At 49.3% G+C, this 21,868-nt stretch overlaps 1 long non-coding RNA gene across 2 annotated transcripts in view; it reads right to left on the reverse strand.

Moving 5' to 3' along the window:
- LOC122188021 overlaps window positions 1-21,868 on the reverse strand; it is a 73,706-nt gene that overhangs the window by 16,152 nt on the left and 35,686 nt on the right. Inside the window, exons 3-4 of one of the 2 annotated variants that reach the window (XR_006181458.1) lie at window positions 17,595-17,715; window positions 11,120-11,855 (exon numbers count right to left, since the gene is read on the reverse strand). This is a non-coding gene — a long non-coding RNA (uncharacterized LOC122188021). Of the gene's footprint in view, window positions 1-11,119; window positions 11,856-17,594; window positions 17,716-21,868 lie in introns of those variants that run through there. The other variant, XR_006181457.1, reaches the window with a different exon arrangement.

Below are 21,868 nucleotides of genomic sequence, written 5' to 3' on the forward strand. Positions count from 1 at the left end.
GCACCTCGGGGATGGATTTCTTAAGGCTACGGCCTGCGTCAGCTTCCTACGCCTGGACAGGGTGATTTAGCATTCACACCACTTTATTTGGGAGAAATCTGTAAAAGAGTTGGAGCTGTAAAATACCTTTCTGCTCATTTTTCATTGCTGCAGCGGCTGTTAAAGCACCGCTCGCAGGGAGAAGGCTTCGTCCTGCGGTGGGAAGCGGCCCGCTGGCACGGCCCTCCTTCCTTTGTTACATCTGCCTCGCCTTCCTCCAGGAATTAAATTAGATATACAGGGGAAAAAAAAAAGAGAGGAGAGGGGGGAGAGGGAGGGCAAGAGCGGGAGGGAGAGAGGGAGGAAAAAAACGGTGCAGGCAGGCAGGAATATATTTCCTATGTCTGGGTAAGGGGAAGGATCCGAGGTAATTGCTTGCTTTTCTCATTGTTCTCAGCTGCCAAGCCGAGATTCATAGAGTGTCTGCAAAGATCGCTCTCTTTTTTCTTCTCCTTCTAATTCTTCACTCCCCCCCTCCTCACCACCAGACCCCCAGCCCCGATCCCTCCCTTCCCGGTGCTTATTCCACCCCAGGAAAAAAAAAGGAAAAAAAAAAAAAGTAATTTGTCTGCTTTATTTATGATGCAATGAAGGTATGCTGAACGCATCGGGATAACCTGACACTGGTCAAACTATCTGTCAGCAGAGAAGAACTGCCTTCATACTCCAGCGAGTGCATAATTTAACCATTGCTCCTCCGCGGGGCAGCGCGGGGCCATCCATTCATGGCAGCGCTTCTGTCACCGCGCTGCGCACAATAAAAATCCGTTCTGTTGCACCCAGGCAAAAACTGGAATTTGACATGTTTTCAATCAAGCCTTTATCTTCTCATTTTCGCCAGTCATATACAGATTGTCTGCATGTAATAAAACTTCTGCTTGGAAAAATATAAAATGATTTGAGATATTCATAGGAAAGCCGGGTCCCAAAACAAGATGGAACGCACAAATCTGCCAGCAATGAAACCAATTTGGGATGGATTTAGGACCCTGAGAGACGCAGACAATTGGAGGAAGCAGCAGTGCTGTGGGTCGGGTAATCCTGCACCGCTCCGGGAAACGCAGCCCGTGGAGCACGGGGAGACCTGGAGGAGGAGGGAGTGGGAAAACTGCAGCAGAAATATTGGCCGTGCAAACCACAGATTGAAATAAAATAATAACATTAACCACAGCGGGGCTTAAAAACAATAACAGATAAACAATCTATTGGAGCCCCGCTGAAACAGGATGGAGCAAACAGGGAAGGCAGCAGTGGTTACACTCCCCCATTTTACAACAGCCATGACACTGCGGTGCCCGTTGCCACATCCACCAGGTCCTGCAGCCCCCACAGCCCCGCTGGCTGCTCCAGACCCAGATCTGGGACCAACCGAGTTTGAACAACTCAATTTTTCCTTTTGCCATCAAAAACAATGGTGAGGATTAGGCCCTGAGCCACAAGCTCCTGCGCCACGAAGCCCCGCCGGGCAGGATTTCCTGAATATGGTGGATTTGAGCACACTGAAAATATTCCAATGGTTAATAGATGACAGAACAAAATATGGAAAAAAAGATTTTGACATATAATGCACTGCATGCAATAGGGATCAGAAAAGGAACTCCAGGAAATAAGGAGCTTGATGAATAGGTTTTGCCTATGATCCTGTTTCTTTCTGATGCACACCAGCGTTTGCCTTTGCAATGTAAGGAAGCAGAGATTTTATGAATGGGAACAGCTACAGCACGAGGACTGCAGGCAGTGCGGGGCGGCCAGGCTGTGCCCTGCACCCAGGGACGGCAGCCCAGAGCCCCAGTTCAGCCTGCTGGGCCCATCTGCATTGGAATGGGCATTCAGAATTGATCGCCGTTTTTCATTTTATGATTATTTAGGAGTCAGCCCTTGCAGTCACGTTGTATACTCTCTCATGACTAAAATGCATGTTAAGATAAGAACAGTGTATTTGGCAGAACAGAAAAACAAAGATAGATATTGCATACGAGGAATCCATTTATGAAAGAACAGATCCTGCAGCAGATCTATCTAACGAGACACAGCGCTGTTTTGCCGTGGTTCCGGGAATCCCACTGCTGCATAGACAGATGAGTGTGCACGCATTTGTTACACCAAAATTGCTCTCCAGTAAGCAGTACAGTTGGAAACAACCCCCTTTGCTTTCCTGCTCACCTCTATTTTTTTCCCTACACAACAAAGAAAACAACACAAAATTGCAATTTGCCCACATCTCTTGTTAATCCACAACCACTTTAAAACATGACACCACAGATATGGACAAATTCAGCAAGCTTTAACATTACTGTAAAATTGCAACTCAAAATTAGTTAAAACAATTTAAATTTGTTATGTAAAAGCCACAATGAGACTGAACAGTTCTGAGTCCGCTTTTAACTTGAGCCGAATTCTTAAGGCTGCCAAAAACCTGCAAACAGACAGTAATACCTGAGACACTCATGTTGATTTAAAGCAGAAGCCCTAACACCACCATCACAGTTCTGGGCAGGTTGTTGCATCTCCTCAAACCCAGAGTGAAAGCCAGCCCAAATAAAACTGCAGGCCTTCCCTGCGAGCAGTGCAACACCAGTGAGTGCTGCTGATGGCAGAGTGCTGTGGCTGCCGTTGTGGCTGTGCACAAGGCTGACCCCAGAGCACTCTGGCTGCAGCCGTGGCCCCACCTGGCCCAGCCCCAGAGCGCTGCCCGCATTAAAACAAAGCAGTGTCCCAGATGTGCTGTTACCATAACCTTCCCATCCCTCCTCATCACGGAGTGAAGGCACCTTGCGCTGATGTAAGGGGATTGGCTGCAAATCATTTTACTTTAATAAGTGACATACAGCAAATGGAAACCTGCTCTACAGAATAAAAGAATGTCTGTTCCCATTTTGAAATGCTTGGATTTTAAAAGAAAATGAGAACGCATTCTCCAAGAAAAAATAAATGAAAAGAGAGAATAGAGCAATAGCAAAGGGAAACTTGAAGATTAGCGTCACCGCCCTTATTAGCGACGGAGAACGGCTTAAGTCGCCGTTCCGGCAGCACCCCGGGAGGTGACCGCGTGCGCGGCGTCGGCGTCGCCAAACCCAACGGCACAACGAGGACGGACCGCACCGCGGGACGCTTTCAGCCTTCGATGCCCTACGGACGGGGAAAGGCGCACGGTGACCCCGCGGCGGTTCCGACGCGGTTCCGACGCGGCCGCGGGCCGCTCCCCCGGGGACACCGCGGCACCCTGGGACCCCCCGCCCCCCCCCCTCCCTCTCCCCCTCCCCCTCCCCCTCCCGCCGGGTCCGGCGGGGCGCAGCGCGGCGGCGGTCCGTGGTGAGCGAGCGCCCCCTGCGGGCAGCGCTCCGCGGCGCTGACCCCGAGCACGGCCTGACCCCCGGCGCGGCGCCCGGCACGCTCGGCCTTGAGATGGCGCACCGAGCAGCGGGGGGCGAGCAAGCGCGGGGCGTTTTTTTCCTACGTTAGCGATAAATTACTCTCCCCGTTAATGGCCCGTGAGGGGAGCCTGAAAAATTTGGTATGGGATTCTCAAAAACGTGCAGGAGGCGGCTGGGGGGAGCGGGTGCCCCCAGATGCCCCCGGAAATATCTATCCCAAGTCCAACAGAAGGCGCGGCCAGCCCTTGTGCCCAAACTGAACCCAGACCGCATCCAGGATCTGAAATATTAAACGACCAGGAAAAAATGCAACAAAGGGCAACTTCAGATTACGTGCAAGCACGGCGGAGGATTCCCAAACACCTCCCAGCAAAACACAGCCACGAGAGCGTGACCGAATAACAACCCTGAATGTCACCGCCCCAACCAATAATGGAAGCACGAGCGGCCCCTGATCGCCCTGCAGAGCTCCAACCGCTCCGCGCTCCTCACTGAGCTGCACGCTGCTGCCAGCACAGCACACACACTCACACTCACCCCTTTCCCCACTCTCCCAGGGCCTGGGAGGATCTTTCTGCTAGTTTTTTTTTCCCTTTTCCCAGAAGGGAAAGTGTTTGTATTACAGGGTATGAAAGCAGTCCAACATGCAAGCATATTTAATTTGGAAAATGTGTGCCTAAATGCCACTTGTTATGGGATTAGTTAACAGCTGCACGGCTGCTACTGTGGAAAGAATTTTTTCCAGAAGTAAAAAAAAAAAAAAAAAAAAAAGGAAAAGAAAGAAAAGGATTTAACTGAGAATTGATATGCACCATGTCCCAACTTTCCCTGAGCATTTCCAAGTGACATCCAGCTTTCAGCTCTCTATGGGGCTGTCCTCACTTCACTGTCAGCTGAAGCTCTCTGCACTTCCATAACTCCTCTCGAGTTGGTCGGCATAAAGCAGGAGCCGTCAGCACTGGAAGGCAACAACCAGCTGCCAGGCATGCAACAGGCAGCACAGCACAGCACAGCTCTGCACAGCCCTGCACGGCCCTGCCACTGTGAACAGCCCCAGTGTTCCACGGTGTGCCAACAGCACGGCACAGATACACTCTAGATGAGTCATTAAAAACACCACCCTGTCCTGAGTGCCCTACCGTGTCCCCCAGTGATAAGTGCTATTCGTGAAGGAGAATCTCACTGTTCACAAATCAGGCAATGAGGCACACCTACAAGTCTTCCATGTCTGTTTGTACAGCCACAACCTCCCTACACAACAGCTGAGACGTTACCATGCAGGTGCCAAGCAGCAGTGCCAGGGCTGCAGCACGCCTCCTCCAGCCCGAAGTGCCTCCCATCGACATCACACGTTGGGTCCCCCCAAGAGCAGCCCCTCTCCTCCTGGCCAGGAGACCCAAGACAGCAGGCTGCCCTAAGCCTTTGGGATTGAGCCCAAAGCCAGGCTGTCACGATGGGGCCCAGCGCAGGAGCGACTCTGGAGTGAGCAGTCCCAGGGCCACCCTGGAGAAGCCTCCACCAGCTGTGGTTGGGGGAGGCCCAGCAGGAAGCTCCGGGCATTCGGATTTTTGGCCCAGCGTGGTTCTAGTCCTGCTGCAGCTGCCCTGGTTCCATGACAAACATGGTGACGAAGGACAGTGCCACCTAACGCTGCGGGTATTTCCATGATGTGTATATCAGCAATGAGACAGAGACAGCCACACCATATAGCAGAAAATCTCTATGGCTGTTCCTTTTGGATACCGTACACTGATTGCTTTCGTGCCATACACACAAATATGATCATGCTGTGCTGACAGATACTCTGCAATTACAGGGACAAAGATGGACGCTGTGCAGAGGTTTTCTGCAGGAAATGATACCCTGCAATGGAGTGGGGGGTCATTAGGAGCGAGCTCCTCCAAGCCCCATTCCTGCTGCACCACTCTGCCACCCACAGCAACATCCCCTGTCCGAGCCCTGCTCTCCCTTCCTCACAGGCCCAAAGGACCCCGTGGTGTCACTGCAGAGCCCACACATGGGGAGGGGACCACATTGTTATGCACATCCCCTGCAAGGATCCCCAGCAGCAGAAGTCATGTACAGCTGTGCCAGCACTTCAGGTGGGGAGCAATGTGCAGAAGCAAACTGCAACCCCCTTAATTGTGTCTTAAAAGGGTCTGAGGTGGGTGTGCTCAATTTTTCTCAACGCTACAACAGAATGCTCACTTTCCAGCATTCTCTGCTAAAATTGACCAAAGAAAAACACTGTTTCCAAAGCATGAGCACTGAATCTCCAGCACGGTGTGAGGAAGCCTTCTTACATTTGCAGACATTTAAAATCAGGGCCACTTTAAGAGAAACACATTACATGTATGCTCTGTCAGCTCAGAAATGAGAGGCATTTACCCTTGAGACAATAAAAAGGATCTGTTAAACCATGCCAAGAGGAGCACGGAGTTCCCAGTGCCAACCTCCAGTCTGGCAGACGCTGCCGGGACGCCCCCTGCACGGCTCACACAGCGCTCACAGGGCACAGTTATTTCCACACCTGAATCTGACATTAAAACTGAAGTCGCATTAAATAAATAAATTCTTCGCAACAAATTCAAAAGTTTGTGCAGTTAAAAAATTGTGTATGGGTTGTATTTGTGCCAATATTCTTATTAAATGGTGAAACTCACGCATACATTTAAGAAAAGCCCCCCGGGCTGAGCCACAGCTGTGTCCCAAGGCAGCACTGAGCTCATCACTGTGCACGGCACTGCAAAGGGGTGAGGAGGCAACAGGGACTGCAGGGAAAGGGCATGCAGGGCACAGCATGGGGGGGCTCAGGGGGGACGGGGTCACCTCCCCTCCTGCCTGCACAAAGCAAACCCCAGCTGCTAACCATGCGGAGTGAGAGCTGTGTGCTGAGATCTGGGGATGTTTAAAATATCTCCTCAAACATCTTGCTGAGCGAAGGCAAGGCAAAGCAGAGTCCACCTCATACACCAACCTTCAAGGTAAAATTAATTATTAAATGGTAAAGCCAGGATGCGGAATGATTGCTATCAATATTTTAATACTTTCACTGCTAATTTCATTCTCCCTTCATAATCTGCTTTCTGAAAAGGCAACAGAGCAACCGGAGCATTGGCAACGAGCGCCCAGCCTCCGTGGGGTCAGTGTCTGCAGCAGAGCACAGAAGTTTTGTTACATACATTAACTACATTGCATATTTTATACGCCCGCACCCTGCAGACACTCAGGGTCCAGCAGGGGGGTTCTGAGCACTGGCGGAGCTGTGGGTGTCCCTGTTCACTGCCACGAGTGGGGCCAGGTGGCCTTTAGAGGTCTCTTCCAATGCAAACCATTCCGTGCTTCTATAATTCTCTTCGCTCGGTGCAGCCTGAGCAAGCCAAAAGGTTGGGCACCCATAAACTCTGAGGCTGAAAAGCGCCTGCATTTGGGGTTCGGCTTCCAGCAACACGGCAGGCAACGTCACCCCCCCGAGGCAGCACGAAGCACAGCAGGGGCTCTGCTTTGCATCAACGCCAAAACTTGGACGCGCACCTCCCTGAGCATCCGCACAGCCAAGCACAGATGCACACCTGGGAGCAGCTGAGCGCTGCGGGGCCGAACCCACACGGAGCGGGCACCGGGCATCCCCACTGCCAGGCAAGGAGTAGCGCTGCCACTGTATTTACTCATTATTAGTCTAATGAGGCTGTTTCCCGGGAGTTTAATTACCATAATAGAGACAATTCCTTTCTTAACCCTCTTTACAGCTTGGAACAGAAAAAGCCCGTGAAAGGGCAGTGAGGAAGACGAGCGCCGGCCGGGAGGTGTCATGTTGGAAGCTGCTGGAGCAGAAAGGCAGCGGGGCCGCGGCACGGGCTGCCAGCCCTGCGCCACCGCCCGGGGCAGTGCGGGACGGGCTGCGGGGCGGGACGGGCTGCGGGAGCGCGGGGCATTCGCGGCCCTTTGAAACCCAACTCCTCGTCATTTTCCATTTACTGTTTACTAATGGAACCAGATATGGCAACGGTTTTCATTCTTTTTTACTTCTCCTCCCCCCCCCCCCCCCACGCCGATTGTGCATTTTTTTAGACTTAAGTCAACATATTTTCCATTCCATATGCAGCAAGAAATCAGAAAATTAAATGCTTTTCTTTTTTTCCTGGTATTGCTAAGAAATGTTTCCACAGTGTTGCCACAACACACGCAGAGATTCACTGTGCAGCTTTACGGGTCTGCTGCCCCACAAAGACAAACCAGATGGCATTAAGGCAGCTCTGCTCGGCAGTGCCAGCCCGCACCAACATCTCGCAGCAGGGCAGCTCCCCCTTGCAGGCAGGGATCCCTGCACTACAGGGCAGACAGCAACACAAGCCTCCCTCGCACGTGGATGAAAACATAAACAAAAGTCGCTCTTCAAAACAGCGTTCTGGGATAGTGACAGATTTCTGAGGGCAGTGCCGGGTTGGCTGTGTGATCCCAGCAGGGCTGTGGGTCCAGACCCAGAGATCTACTGTGTAGCATTGCGGAAATGAGAATCGTTAAAAGGTGGAGGCAAAGGGACAGCAAGGATGAAAAGCAGCAGATCTAAAAGGAGAAAAGAGGCAGTCAATGGAGGAAACAGCACAGAGCTGGACCGAGCAAACCAGAAGTCTCTCTTAGCCTGCTTCATTCATCCTTAGGTTCCACAGACAACATACTACGAAACCAATTTCTACAAAGGGGACCTATAGGAAAGCGCAGAACGGCCTTGAGCCGGGGCCCAGGTTCCAAAACAACACAAGTCCGTGCCTGGTTGTCCTCTAATCCACCACCTCACGACCAACCCTCATCCCAGCGCCAATACCTGCGCACTGCCCGGCCCCGAGCCGGAGACGTCCCAGTGCCGCCGGCGACACTCGGGCACACGGTGGCGCGCCAAGGGAAGCGCGGGGCTCTGCGGTGCCCCACGGTGCGGAACGAACTCAACACCTCCCCTGCAGGGCTCGGCACCCGGCAGCCCGAGGACTGCGCCGGCTGAGCACGTGCCGACAGAACTCCCGCAGCCCTCAGCAAACCCAACCATAAAATAAACGCGCCGGTAACACGCAGCACGCCTGGCTCCACGTGCGCTCTCCTCCCTCGGTAACGGCTCCCGAGCGCACAGACCGGACTGCCCCGAGCGGAGCGCTCCGCGACCCCGCACCGCCCGCACAGCGCCAGGGGGCAGCCGCGTCCCGCAGCGAGGGGCGGAGCGGGGCGGCACGGAGCCGCAAAGCGGGGCTGCCCGCATCGCTGCCCGCATCGCTGCCCGCATCGCTGCCCGCATCGCTGCCCGCATCGCTGCCCGCATCGCTGCCCGCATCGCTGCCCGCGGGCGCTTGTAGCTGGGGCTCGCGAGTGTTTATCGATTGCCTTGGCGGGGAAACGTTGTTTGGTTTGGGGCTCGGTTGGGCTTTTTTCACTTTTTCATTCAGCCGCAGAGCTGCATAAGAAAGATGCGTTCAGTCCATATGTAACGCTTCAGAAAATGAAAGGCGGCACAAACGGGGCAGGTGTCAGCAGAGGGAAGGTCTGACGCTCTCCCCTGTAAATTTTACCTACTTCTCTCGCACCATCAATATTAGGAAGAAAGTTAAAGAACTTTTTAAAGCCCAGCCTCCCCCAGACCCTCGCATGGCGCCCAGCAGCAATGCCACATTCCCACAGAGCGGCGGCCCTCGGTCAGGGGACGCTCCTTTGCCACCAAGCGGACACAGCAGCGGTCACAAAGCAACATCTAGAAAGTCACAGCCCAAGCGCAGCCTCGAGCTGAACAGCACGCTGCGTGCCGAGCTTTCTAAAGCTATCTCCGAGTAAACAACCTAAAACTGGCCTCCAAGCTGCCGTGTGCCTGCTTGGCTCCACGGGCACTCTGCCTTCATCCCAGTTCCTCATCCCCTGCCCTCACCACGGGCACGGCCCTGCTGGTCCCTGCACGCTCTTTGCCCTTCTCCTGCCCTCTGCGGGGCCACCAAACCCACCCCCACTGCCTCAGGGCAGTGCCACCACATCGCACAGAGGGGGAAAGGGGAATCGATCATTGAGTCCGATTTTAAAAAGGGGAAAAAACACACAAAAACAAGAAGGAGGAAACTGACAAAGAGACTCAATCAAACCAGAAGCGGCAAAGGAGGGAAAACAGGCGGAAGACAGCAGTTGTTTCCTGAACCCTGGCTAAGCAGGGGGATCAAAATGGGGGAGGCACCAAGAGAGGAGCAGGGATGAAAGGGAGCGGCGGTGAGAAACAGAAGGGTACGTGAGTCTGAAAACAGCGAGAAAGAACAAGGAGAGAAGGGGAGAGTGGAAACCTCTGATATCAGCAGGAAATGTTGTGATTCTGAAGATGAAACAACTCGCAGGGAAAGAAATTGGGAAAAAATCCCCGTGTGTGTTGCACACAGTGAACCCGAGCAGCGGCGGCCGGACGGCACGGATGGCACAGTGCCCTGTGAAGGATTCGCTGCGGGAAATGACAGCCCTTCATCGCACCACACTGTTCAAAGACTGCTCCTGCTCCAGCTGCAGACGTGGCTTAAAAACCCGAGGCGGAGGCCCACTCCCCCACGAGCAGACGATATATTCTGTGGCCACAATATTATTGCCATAAAGGGAATAGGAGAGATGGGGCACGAGGGATACTTAAAACTTCCAAACTCATTTGAGACAAATAACTGGGGACACGCTAGGAGTTGAAGAAAAGAAACACGACGGCCTTCTTACTTATCTCTGCAACGATGACAGCAGTGTTTATCGCGCGCGTTTCCACTGTCCCCTGGCAGGCTGTGGGCTGCATTCCTTTGGCCCGCCGCCAGCGCATTAGGAAGAAACGCCGGGGAGAGGGAAGGAATACATTTACCAGAAAAAAGCTGCATTCCTTCCAACCTTTCTGCAGCTTCTTAAAAAAATACAAAAAGCCTCCTTCAAACTGCTCAGTGCCATACCAATTTCCTGTGTAGACCTGAATATTAGCGTATGTTTTTCTGTGTCTCCTAAGTTTCCCAAGTTACCTAATGCGCGCTCAGCATGGAGCATTTTTAAATGAGTTAGTCTTTATTGAATTATGATTTCCAGCAGTCACTAATAACAAAATTCAAATTGCTCCAGCAGACGAGGATTTTGAGAATGCTGAGAAGAAACTGAGTTTTTAAGAGAATCTCGAAGAGCCACCCACTGCTTGTGTATAGTAACCGTGAGCCTCTTGATGGAATACTTCAAATAGTTAATTAGATTTACTCAAAAAAAGAAAAAAAAAGAAGAAAAAACCCTCAGTCATTAAGAGTTACCACTCTGGGAGACACTTGATAAAGGATTGTTATTGCTGTACCTACGGCTTAGTCAAAAGTGAAGCTAAAAAAAAAAAAACTTCTTTTTTTTTTTAAATGTAGTTTCAGGTTTTCCTCACACTGGCCCTGCAGTCGGTGTGATGCAATTAGCAACACATCCAAAGGGGAAAAGGGAACTTTTATTCCATTAGGACTTTTTTTTCTTTTTTTTTTTTTTAACCTCAGGAATTCCTCCAGGCTGCTAAAAAGGTGTTTTTTCAAGCAAGGAATAATAGGGACACTTAGAGACCATGTGCAGTCACCATCCGCGAGGCTGAGAACCACAGATCACCTGCAAACTGAATTTGTTCTATTTTGTTAACCATTTATTTTGTCTTTACTGGCTGTTCAAAGGGAAGTGCGATAATCCCACTGTTCCTCACTTGCTCAGCAGGGAGTTTAATCTAATAAAGCTATTACAGCAGAATGGATTAAAGCAACGTGAAGCATTAGTAATTTGAGGAGCAGTTAAAGAATGTTAACGCTGAGACACTGCGCGTATTCTCCTAAAAACATTATCGCAGAGATGAAAGCAGGGCTTCTACTCAACGTGTCATTTTTCAGGCTCAGAATTTAATTCTTTCAGTCTCCTCAACCAGATGTTTATAGTGCAGAGCAAGATGCTGCCCATTACTTCAGAACTGCTGAAACCACAGGCCGACCGGAGCGGGCAGGCGTCACCTTAGCCCAACTTTTGATTAATCCCTCTATTATAACAATGTCTTTGTTAGAAGGAAACACGTGTGACCAGACCGTCCGACGGGGCAGGCAGAGCCCCGTGCTGGGCTGGGCCGGCTGTGGCACGGACCTGACAGGCAGCAGCCAGCCCACAGCAGGTGCCAGGACTGATGATCTTTAAGGTCCCTTCCAGCCAAAGCCCTTCTATGATTCTGTGATCTGCTGCTCTATCACAGCAGATCTGTATTCCTGATCTGTATCTATATTCCTGACCAGCACGGCCAGAGGATGTCAGTCCCAGGGGTCCGTGTGGGATTGCCCCAGAGGCCAGGACACAGGGCAGCCTGAAGCAATGGAATCCCCAGCATAGTCACCAGCACTGCATCAACCAGCACTCATTCAGCACTCACAGTTCCCCTTCGGATTTTCTTCACCAGACTTCCTGTAAAATAAATATTTAACCCAGCTACATGGCAGCACAAGTAACGGCACTGGCAGCGGGATTTTTTTCTAGGAACTTTTGGGGAAACACAAGAACTGGACCTGAAGCAAGAAAACAGCTGGCAGCTTAAATACAGAAGAAAGAAAAAAAAAAAAAATCTATTGCCTGTCCATAATGTGAGTTCCTCCACTTAATTTGGTCACTGGTTAATTTGTTTCTTTGTTTAATATGATAGAAACCCCAGGGATCAAATCATTTACATTGAAATTATATTAGTACTTTATTTTCGTCATTTCTGATTGCTCTGAGCAAGCACTACAGGATAGTTTGATCACTGGATACAGAAAGTTACCATTTAATTAATATGAAAGGTGCCTAAATTTTGAATAATATTGAAGAAAAAAGCCTTAGGATGTGGCAGGAGACTCACATATATTATTAACTCCTACTGCTGCATTGACTGTCAGCTTTTAGGGGACACTTTGAGACGTCAGCTTCAATCTGCAAAGCCTTACATTGTTCAGAACACTGGTCAGAAACGCCCACTTCTCACCAGGCACAGCCACGATGGAGATGCTCTGTGTGTCACCAGGGATGCTGTGTGACAGGGCTGCCAGAGGCTTTGTGCCCACTGGGATGGCACCACTCTTCGCAGGCATGGTCTTGGCTTCAAGGGCCAGTCATCAATGTCAATTAAACAGTAAGTTTAAATCAGATCATTCCATGAAGGTGTATTGATAGTCCGAGAATCATAGAATCATTCAGCTTGGAGAAGACCTCTACAACCTCTAAGTCCCACCCAAAACCATCCCACCATGCCCACAGCCACGTCCCTCAGTGTCACAGCCCTGCAGTTCTGGGACACCCCCAGGGACGGTGACCCCACCACCACCACACAGCCTGTGCCGCTGCCTGACCGCTCTCCGGGAGGAGAAATTGTTCCTAATATGCAACCTGGTACAACATGAGGCCATCACCCCTCATCCTATCAATTACCTGGGAAGAGAGACCAACCCACCTCACCGCAACTTCCCACAGCCCTGGGGCAGCACGGCCACCCTCGTACACAACACCACTGCCAGAGCTCCCTGCCCCGCTCCCAGCAGCGGGGGTTCCATGCAACACTGAGCCCAGGCTGCCCTCGTCACAAGAGGAGTGATGCTGTGCTGTACAGTTGGTAGAAGAGACAAAAGCGTGAGGGTAATTAGCACGAGAGGATAGCGAGGAGAGCAAGCAAATTGGGGCAACTGGCAACAGGATTGGAAATGGAAAAAAAATGATGTTAATAAGTAAAAATAAATTCACTTTAGAGGCAAAAAGTTAAAGCACTGTGGATTGACAGTATTCTAAACGAATAAAAGTGGAAAGCAAAGCACGCTGTCGGACTGTCCTGCAGCATGCACAAAAGCAGAGGCTAAAAACAGCGTGTTTTTCTAATTAATTTAATAGGTTTAGAAAAGGTATTAATCTTCGCACCCTAGGATTCATGCCAGCCTCTAACCATCTGAGAGCAAAAGATGCACATCTGAGGAAGAGATCGTGCCGCACCAGCGCTGCCCCCGGACCAAGAGCAGCCGGCTCCAGGCCAAGCGCGTGCCCTGCCGAGTGCGGAGCCCAGCAACCCTGGGGACGAGGCCAGCAGGCACCGCCTTCTCCCGCGGCACAGGCAGGTCCTCACTGAGACTCTGTGCATTTGCTGCAAGCAGGAGCAGCCCTGGCACCGCAAGGCAGCCTGCTGTGCCTCAGCAGGAAGGCACGTTATTTGTGATCCCAGGGCTCTGCCTCGGGAGGGTTGTTGCAGCGGGGTCCCAGCCAAGGGCTGCTTCTGCTCTGCTGCTCGTGCTGCTGGATCTTCATGACGCCCCACAGAGCAGTGCACTCGCGATGGCACCGTCCCTGAGCTCCTGGCGTGGGCGCTTAATCCTCGGTGCAGCAGCACAGGGAAAGTACCCAGGTATTTCAAACGAACCTGCAAAGTATTTTTACCTAACCCGGATGCCTTTCATTTTGCCATCCACTATTTGTGAATGCCTTGTACCATCTGTGCGCTTCTACCTGCTTCCATCATCCTTCATGGCTTACAGGCATTGTTTACTTGGCACGTGCCCTCTGCAGCTTGCACACACACAAAACAAAAACCAACCGAACAGCCTGCTCTGACAGCAAGCAGAATTTGATTCTATCTGTCCATTTTATTTTTTTCTTTTGTTTTGTGATATATTCACAGCAGTGATATGTTTGGCTTCCTTGTATGAATGGTTGCTTTCATTAAAAACATTAATTATTTCAACTTTAACGCCTACTGAGGCTTTCGAAGTCTAAAATGCCGCGAGCTATGAGGGACAAAAAATAAGGATACTGTTAAAAACATATATTATAAACGGTTCCTTAAACCCTGGTGTGGGATCCTTTTATCATCCCCTGTGCCGAGGTTAGCAGGTTATTAACCTGCACCCCGGGGGAGATGGGATGCACATCAATTATATCAATTGAATAGACAAATGAAAATCAAATTAAAAATTTAACACACGCAACCATAATTACAGCACAGCGCTTCCAACAGGAATTCCATCTGAGGAATGAAATGTAGAAATGCTTTCTCAATTTTAGCTGAAATCCACAGCAACAGGAGAAAGCACCCAGAGGTTGGTGACCTGATGGCACAGGAGGTTTCGGGGCGGCCGTTCCCAGCGGTGTGACACTGTGCCACAGCCTGCCAGCAGCCCTGCACCTCCGAGCGGCGCATTCCCAGCACAGAACCAAGGCTCCCCTGCTCCCCTTGCTGTGCAGAGCTCACAGTGAGAGCCGCAACTGGGTTTGCACTGACTTGCAGAACATTAAGAGTTGCAAAGCCCTAAGCACCTGCCCTATTGCTGCCTGCAACATCCGTGAGGGAGAGCAGCATCTCCTGAATTTCATCTGCCACACAGCAAGTCTCAAGATCACCATTACAACCTGAGACAAGGAAACCTACGCTTAGATTTTAAACTGTACAGTTCTGCTCCTCCGGGTGCCATACCCTGCGTCACCTCTGTGTCTAAGGGAAAAGAGCATTCAGAGGCATCCTTTGGAAGAAGTCTTTCCTATGTCTGCCCCCCCCCAAGAATTTCTGATTGCAATTTTAGACTGACACAAAAATATTTAGCTCATTTAAGTAATTAAGTGTGTTTATATTGTGTAATTACATGTATAAAAACAGTTGCAACCTGCCTTCCATGCTATTTGCACACCACAGCAGTGTTCCCAGTGAGGTTCCCCAGTGACTGCTAGGCTGGGTCCTCCCCTGCCACCACAATGGGAGTCGGGCGTGAGAGGTGTGATGGGCACAGACAGGAGACTTCAGTGCCTGCAGGAAAGGGCAGGGAGCAGAGAGCAGGCTGCAAAGAGCAAGGAGAGGACAGCCAGGACCTTAAGAGAGCTGCAGCGATGCAAACAGGTTTGTTCCCTGTTTGCCTGAATAAAAGAATGCAAGAACAGCCCTTTCCCAAAAGGCTTGTGTCCTGAGACTAACAGCAGGCAGCTACAGACAGTTGTAACATCTGTCTTTGAACAAGTGATCCATTTTGAGGTTGCAGAAACCAAAACCTCACCAGAAGCTGCACCAACGAGCACCTCTAGGACTCCCACAGAGGCTCAAGGAGTACAATAGAAATCGTGTGGCTCCTGCAGATGCTAATCAGGGCTTTGCCTGACAGGGCAGAACCTCAGCTATGCCTGAGCAGCTCACTGCTCAGCAACACAGCAAGCAAGGCCAAGCATGAGATAGCAAGTCGGGAAGCAACCATGGCACAGGGACAGAAAGGGATTTGGACGGATCTCCTCATTGCCAACAAACATCATGTATGATGTTCTTTTCTTGCATTTGGTTTCAACACTTGTGAGACCAAACACTTGTCCCTTTCACATTTCCACATATCATCATCCACCCGAGCACCACGCAGTTGCTGTTGATGACAGAAAGTATCAGCGTGACCCAAGGGAAAACGTGTGTTTTTAGCACAAAAAAATAGAGCGAGAGAAAAACACGACAGAACCAAAGCCTCCCCTTCCCTGCACAGACATGGCAAAGCCTCTGCCAGCAACGTTCCGTGGTCTGGCAGCAGCAGGACCCACAGCAGTGCCAGCCCACAGGCACGGTGCTGCCTGCACAGCTCAGCACAGGGCCAGCTGCATGGCAATGGCTCCAGTCATCTTAAAGCAAAGTTTGGGAGGAAGCAGAAGGCTCCGCTGCTCCCTGCGGGTTTGCCTGCACCTTTAGCACTTCATCATTTGGAAGCAGAGGACAATTACTCAGAAACAAACACGGAAGGAAAGCAGCACAGCGACAGAGCTGTGCCATTTTAATGCTATTTCTGTCTATATAAAATCTTCTGTAATTTGTTTACGACTCCCAGATTCAACAATAGTGTGCAAATGCAAACCCATTTATGTTAATGTCCCCTCTCTCTCAGATCAGATTCTGAATAAAAATTAGGTAAATACTCTGTTTGAAAATATACAAGATGAGAACTAGTTGGGAGGGAGCAAGAGAACCTCCAAATGCACCATCCTATCAACCACATTATTTTTTTTTTTACTTAATAACTTAAGTGTACTGTTAGTGAAATTACAACCTGCTTGTGACACAATAAATTTACAACAAAATTCATTCCATAAATTATTCAATTTGCTGACTGCAACTACACTGAGAAATATCACCACGAGCAGATGATTAGCATGTGAAAGGAAAGCCATCTCTAGACTGAAACAATCACTGTCACACCTCCATTTGAAGATGCCTGGTGGAGTTTTGTAAAATTGCCATTAAGAATACACATTTAAGGCTTTGTAGTTTCTATAAAAGTGTTAAGTATTTGATTTACATTAGATTCATTTGTTCTTTCTTCAACTGTCTCTTTTTCCTACAAACTATAAACGTTTCAATAAATGCTGGCTCAATCAAGTGTGCATTAAAACAAAAGACTTTAAGCTCAATAAAAGTGATGAATCAGAACTAGAAGTGAACCTTCCCCTCCTGCCCTCCCCTTGCACACAGTTGCTGCAGCAGGAGGAACAGACAGATTCATAGCAGAGATGTGCAAACGTGGCATGTCCCACATGGCCATGCACTCATCAAGAGAGAGACCAGGGCCTGAACCATCGGCGTGGAGGCTTGAAGCCCACAGGAAAGAGGAACAGTTTCTCACCTTGATAAAGAGAGAGCTGGTGAGGAACGTTCCCATGCAGCACCATATCTTCAACCAGATAAACAGCAGAGCTCTCAACGGACAGAACTTGGCATCTCACAAGTTAACCTGAGCCCATTTCTTCTGACTATCCACTGAATTAAAGTTTCAGCAACTAGATCAGCAGTCTTCCCAACAACAAACAGGAGGATAACACCACTAAATGCAAACAGAGATGCTGAAGCTCTGAGAGCATGCACTGCAAGCATGAGCAAAACCAATGGAAATGCTTTCCCAGGCTACTAAGATAGTTTTCCCAGCATTTGTAGCTCTTTCCGAGCCAAACAACCACTAGCAAGTAACCAGGTTTTAAATATCAGTAGGTGAACCAGCCACAGCTATATATCCCATACACCATTACAGCATAACACTAACATCAATTCTTCACAGCAACCCTTTAAAAGTATTGCAACATAGTAAGAAAAAGAGTCAATCTTCCCCTACTACTCTCCTTATATGCTAATTGTCTTTCATCCCAAGATGGGGGAGTAACTGCTCTGAAGGCATCCCTTACCTCTCTGCCAAGCAGCCCACGTCACAGCCAGCTGGGAGCTGATGGATGAGTTGTAAGCAGCATGCTCAGGTGATCTGGATGAGTTTATCAAAATGCCTCCATGCTATGCCTCCATCCAGCCCTGTGAAATGTAGACATCTTGTTGTTAGAAGCATGTAAATGGCTCCCAGCATCTTCACCTCCTGCTGGGTTTCCCAGCTAGAAAAATTCAAGTTTATATAAAGAATTTGTTTTCCTGGAAGGGAGGAGGAAGAATTCTTCTTGCATCTAGGCATCAAAAATTAAATTTTTAGACAGTAATTTTTAAAATAAATCCAACAGCAGTTCCCAGGTGAATCAAAACGCACTACCATGACAAAATTTCACTTCTACAGATAGGAGTGTTTAAAAATAATAGCCACAATTTTAAAGCCAAATAGTGACATTAATCACTCCCTCATCAACTGTTCAGTCAGAACTAATGAAAGGAGAAAGAAAAAAAAAAGTGTTCTAGAAGCAGTGACCACAGGGGTAAAAAAAAAGGCTTTTTGTTCCTTTACCCAGAAACTTTATTGGCTCTAGGTAAGACTGCACTTCTCTGTCCATTGACAAATGGCTTTATCTTCTCTTACACTGAGTTCATTATCAGCACTCAGACATGTTCCCTAACTCCTTCTCAAAGTCTCTCCCATCTGAAAGCAGTAACTTACATTATTCATAAGGATAATCGCAAATATGCAGAGAGCTACAGACATGTAATGGAGAGGCTGGCTTGTATCCGATCCAAATTCCATGTGCTTCATGGAGCTTACGACTCTCCCATAAATTCTGCTGCACGGGCATGCCTCCATCCCAGCCACTCCAGTCCCAGAGCAGTGGCAACCTGGGAGAAAGTTGTCATGCTCTCTCTCACATTTTATTTCTTCTGAAAGGTGGAAGCCCAATAGATGTGTTCTGCCACCTTCCCAAGGATTCTCCAGTTGTCCTTGCACGCTGCCTCCTTCCTGTACACAAGGCACAAGGGGCATTTGCACCCCTAAAGGGATTCTGGAAGTTATGTGAAATACAACACTTTTAAGAGCACAAGGAAAGCAAAACCAAGTGACTGTGGTTGGCAGTGGCTCTGTAAAAAGGCCAAGGAAAGTCAGCACCCTGCTTAGCACTGACTACTGGACTGCTTCTCTGCAGTTTCTTCAGGTCCAGCGGTGAAAAGAAACCTCTTCTCATCTGTGCTGCAAGGAGCAGCCGGGCCAGCAGAGCCCCACGCCCATTGCTGCAGGCTCTGATTGCTGGGCAGACCTGGGGGTGAAACCAGCTGAATGCACCTGGAACAGCCAGGGCCCAGGGCAGCGCCAGCAGGGCGGTGTTAAAGGGCAACAGGTAGGAGGGCAGGGACCCTGAAGGTCACGAGCTCTCCCACGGCAGGGGCTGTGCACTCCTGCACGACTGGAAACATCCCATCCTTGGGGATATCATTGTTAAATAACGGTAATAAAGCAACAGATTAAGAAGATAGAGACATTTCTAAATCCCTCAAACTCGAGACCGAAAAACATTCCTTCTATTAAAATTCAAACCCACCCTGAGCAGATTCTTGTCATCAGATGCGTTCTAATAAGGAAGAAAGAGATGACACATTCATAGCCACAGTAACCAGTAATAACTGTGTAACTTCAGCAGAAGACAGAATCATGGAGACATTAATAAGTGATGAGATCACAAAACATCTGGAGAAATGCGAGCTGATATAAAAGTAGCCAGCAGAGTCTTACAAAAGGGTAAATCTCATTTGACAAATCTGCTGGAATTTTTTAAAGAGGTAACACAGACTTCAGACAGGAAGAAAACATTGGACATAATCTATTTGGATTGTAAAAGGCTATTTGACACATTGCAGCCCACAGGCTGGTGAATTAAAGCACCGCCAGTCAAAAAATGCACCAACTCAGAGCGCACAAATAAAATGAAGGCAGTTAACAGCTTGGTAGCATTAGCAGTGAAAAACTGGAGGGGGGGGGGGGGGGGGGAAGGGGGCAATTGGGGCATCTTTTGTTCTATGTGTGAGATGAAGAGAAAGACATCACAGCACAACCAACCAACTAGATGGATCACATCACAGCATCATCGTGTGGAGAACACAGAGCAACGTACTGCATAATGGTCGCAATACTCATTTTGATTATACAGTGAGGAGTTTTAATATCAGAATCTTTATGAACAACGATGCCTTTGGAAGAGACAGCAGTAGTAACTGGGGCAGGCTCTATGAATGGCAGCAGTGCATTCCATAGCACACAGAAGAAGAAGAAGAAAAAGAAGAAGCGCACAGGAGAAAAAGACCCATCATAAGGTCTGCCTAGATGCTCTGGTCCCTGCTCCAGGTAACAGCCACAGCTGTGCAACATCAGCAGGTGGGTGACCCATCATCATGGGCAGACCTGAGAGCGGCTGCTGCCCCGCAGGCACGTCTCACGTGGCTGGGTGTGCAGCATGGCCTGGGGCTGGGGGAGCTGCAGGGGAAAGCTAATGCAGAATTCATCCTTGGACATAACACACAAGTCTTGATCCCGTTTTCTGCTTCTCTGCTGCAACACACTGATCTGATTATTCTTTGGGACAAAACATGGAAAAAAGACAAGTTCTTCCTATATAAAAATAAATTATTCAATGTAGATGTCCAAGCAAATATATGCATATAGAACAATCATTCTGCAAAGCATTTTGTCATCTCTAGAGATAAGGAACAAGTATGAAATCAAGCCTCTATTTCCCACACTAATCCATGTTAATATTGCCATTAATAGCACTGATCTCAGCTCAGCTGCCCTCATGGGCTGGGATCTGGTGGCTGGCCCTGCCAGGAGGATGCTGTGAGGGCATCCTGTGAAGGTGCTGTCAGAGCATTCTGGGACAAGATTCTCCTGAGATGAGACTTTAGGTGCAGCCATAGTGCAGGGGAGCAGAGGAACTGCATAAATAAAGAAATAAATGTACCAAGGCTTGTTTTCAAACACAGCCCACAGTGCAGAAGGCTGCTGAGGCAGCAGCGCAGGCTTGAATTTCAATTTTTATTTATTATTTTGTTGTGCTCCCTGTATTTTTCTTACAGCACAGAGAAGGAAAAAAGCAATTTTCAAAAGTTTATAACTCAGCTCCACTGCAATGAAATGTCATTTGGGAGACCAAAAACTGGGGAAAGAAGGACATTTATGGCAAACCTCCTTCGCTGGTGCTTTTTCTTCTCTTTACAAATGCCTGTAGAAAACACCAAGAGAATTAATGCTTACAGAAAAAAAAAAGTCACCAGAATGCCACAGTGGAATATGTTAAGAAATCTCAATACTGTACACATCTCTCTATTTAAGTGCACAAAGATGGAGGTTAACATACAGATGCTTGTTCCTGGGATGGAAGGAGGTGCAGGGTTTGGGGCCAGGGCACGAGGCAGTCCCAGCCCTCATTGCAGCATAGCATTGCACTGCAGCAGGCTCCATGCTGGTTGGCAGCATCCCAGCCACATGCACTGGTGGCAGCAAGAAAGAGAGGAACCACTGAGGTAAGCAGAAATTGTAATCTAACAGCCATGAGCAAAGCCATCCCAACTCTGCGCTGTTGAAATAAATGCTGAGCTGCCAGCAAAGCACAGAGTGGGATGCACGAGTCACTGCCCTGACCACGACAGCCATGACAGCGAGTTTGCACAGATAAAAGAGCCGAGAAGCAGCACCTGCACCTTGGCTCAGCACATTTGGGTCACACTGGATCTCAAACACTGCTCAGAAGCACTGAGCTCCAGGGCACTCAGAGCAAGGCAGAGTTGTACCCGCACACATTTGGACATCGTGTCGTTGTTCCTAGCAGTGAGCCCAGAAGCCCCTGTCCTGTCACTGAGCAGCAACCCCCTAAAAGAGGAAAATCTGCAGCAGCCGGACCCACGAACGGCCACACTGGCTCCAGCCCTGTTCCCACCCTCACACCCATCCCAACCCATCCGCATCCCCAGCTACGTCCAAAACCATCCAGCACCATCCCCACACCACAGCTGCTGCACAGCAGTCACCAGTGCTGCGCAAGAATGGCCCAGAGGCACCATCAAGCATGGTGTGAAGCAGGAAGCAAGACACCAAAACAAGGATGTGCATGGTGACACATGAAGCAGGAGGTGCATGTGGAGTGTGGCATCCTTCCCAGCCACAATAGGGTCTTAAAATAACTCCTACTTTCTCTGCTTTCTCTGTAAAAAGCAGTCAGTGAAAAGTTACACTAATTTAAACAAAATTAATAAAGAAATGTTC

This window comes from Lagopus leucura, unplaced genomic scaffold (genome assembly GCF_019238085.1).
Source record: "Lagopus leucura isolate 7727_CA_CO unplaced genomic scaffold, USGS_WTPT01 Super-Scaffold_100053, whole genome shotgun sequence".
Lineage (NCBI taxonomy): Eukaryota > Metazoa > Chordata > Aves > Galliformes > Phasianidae > Lagopus > Lagopus leucura.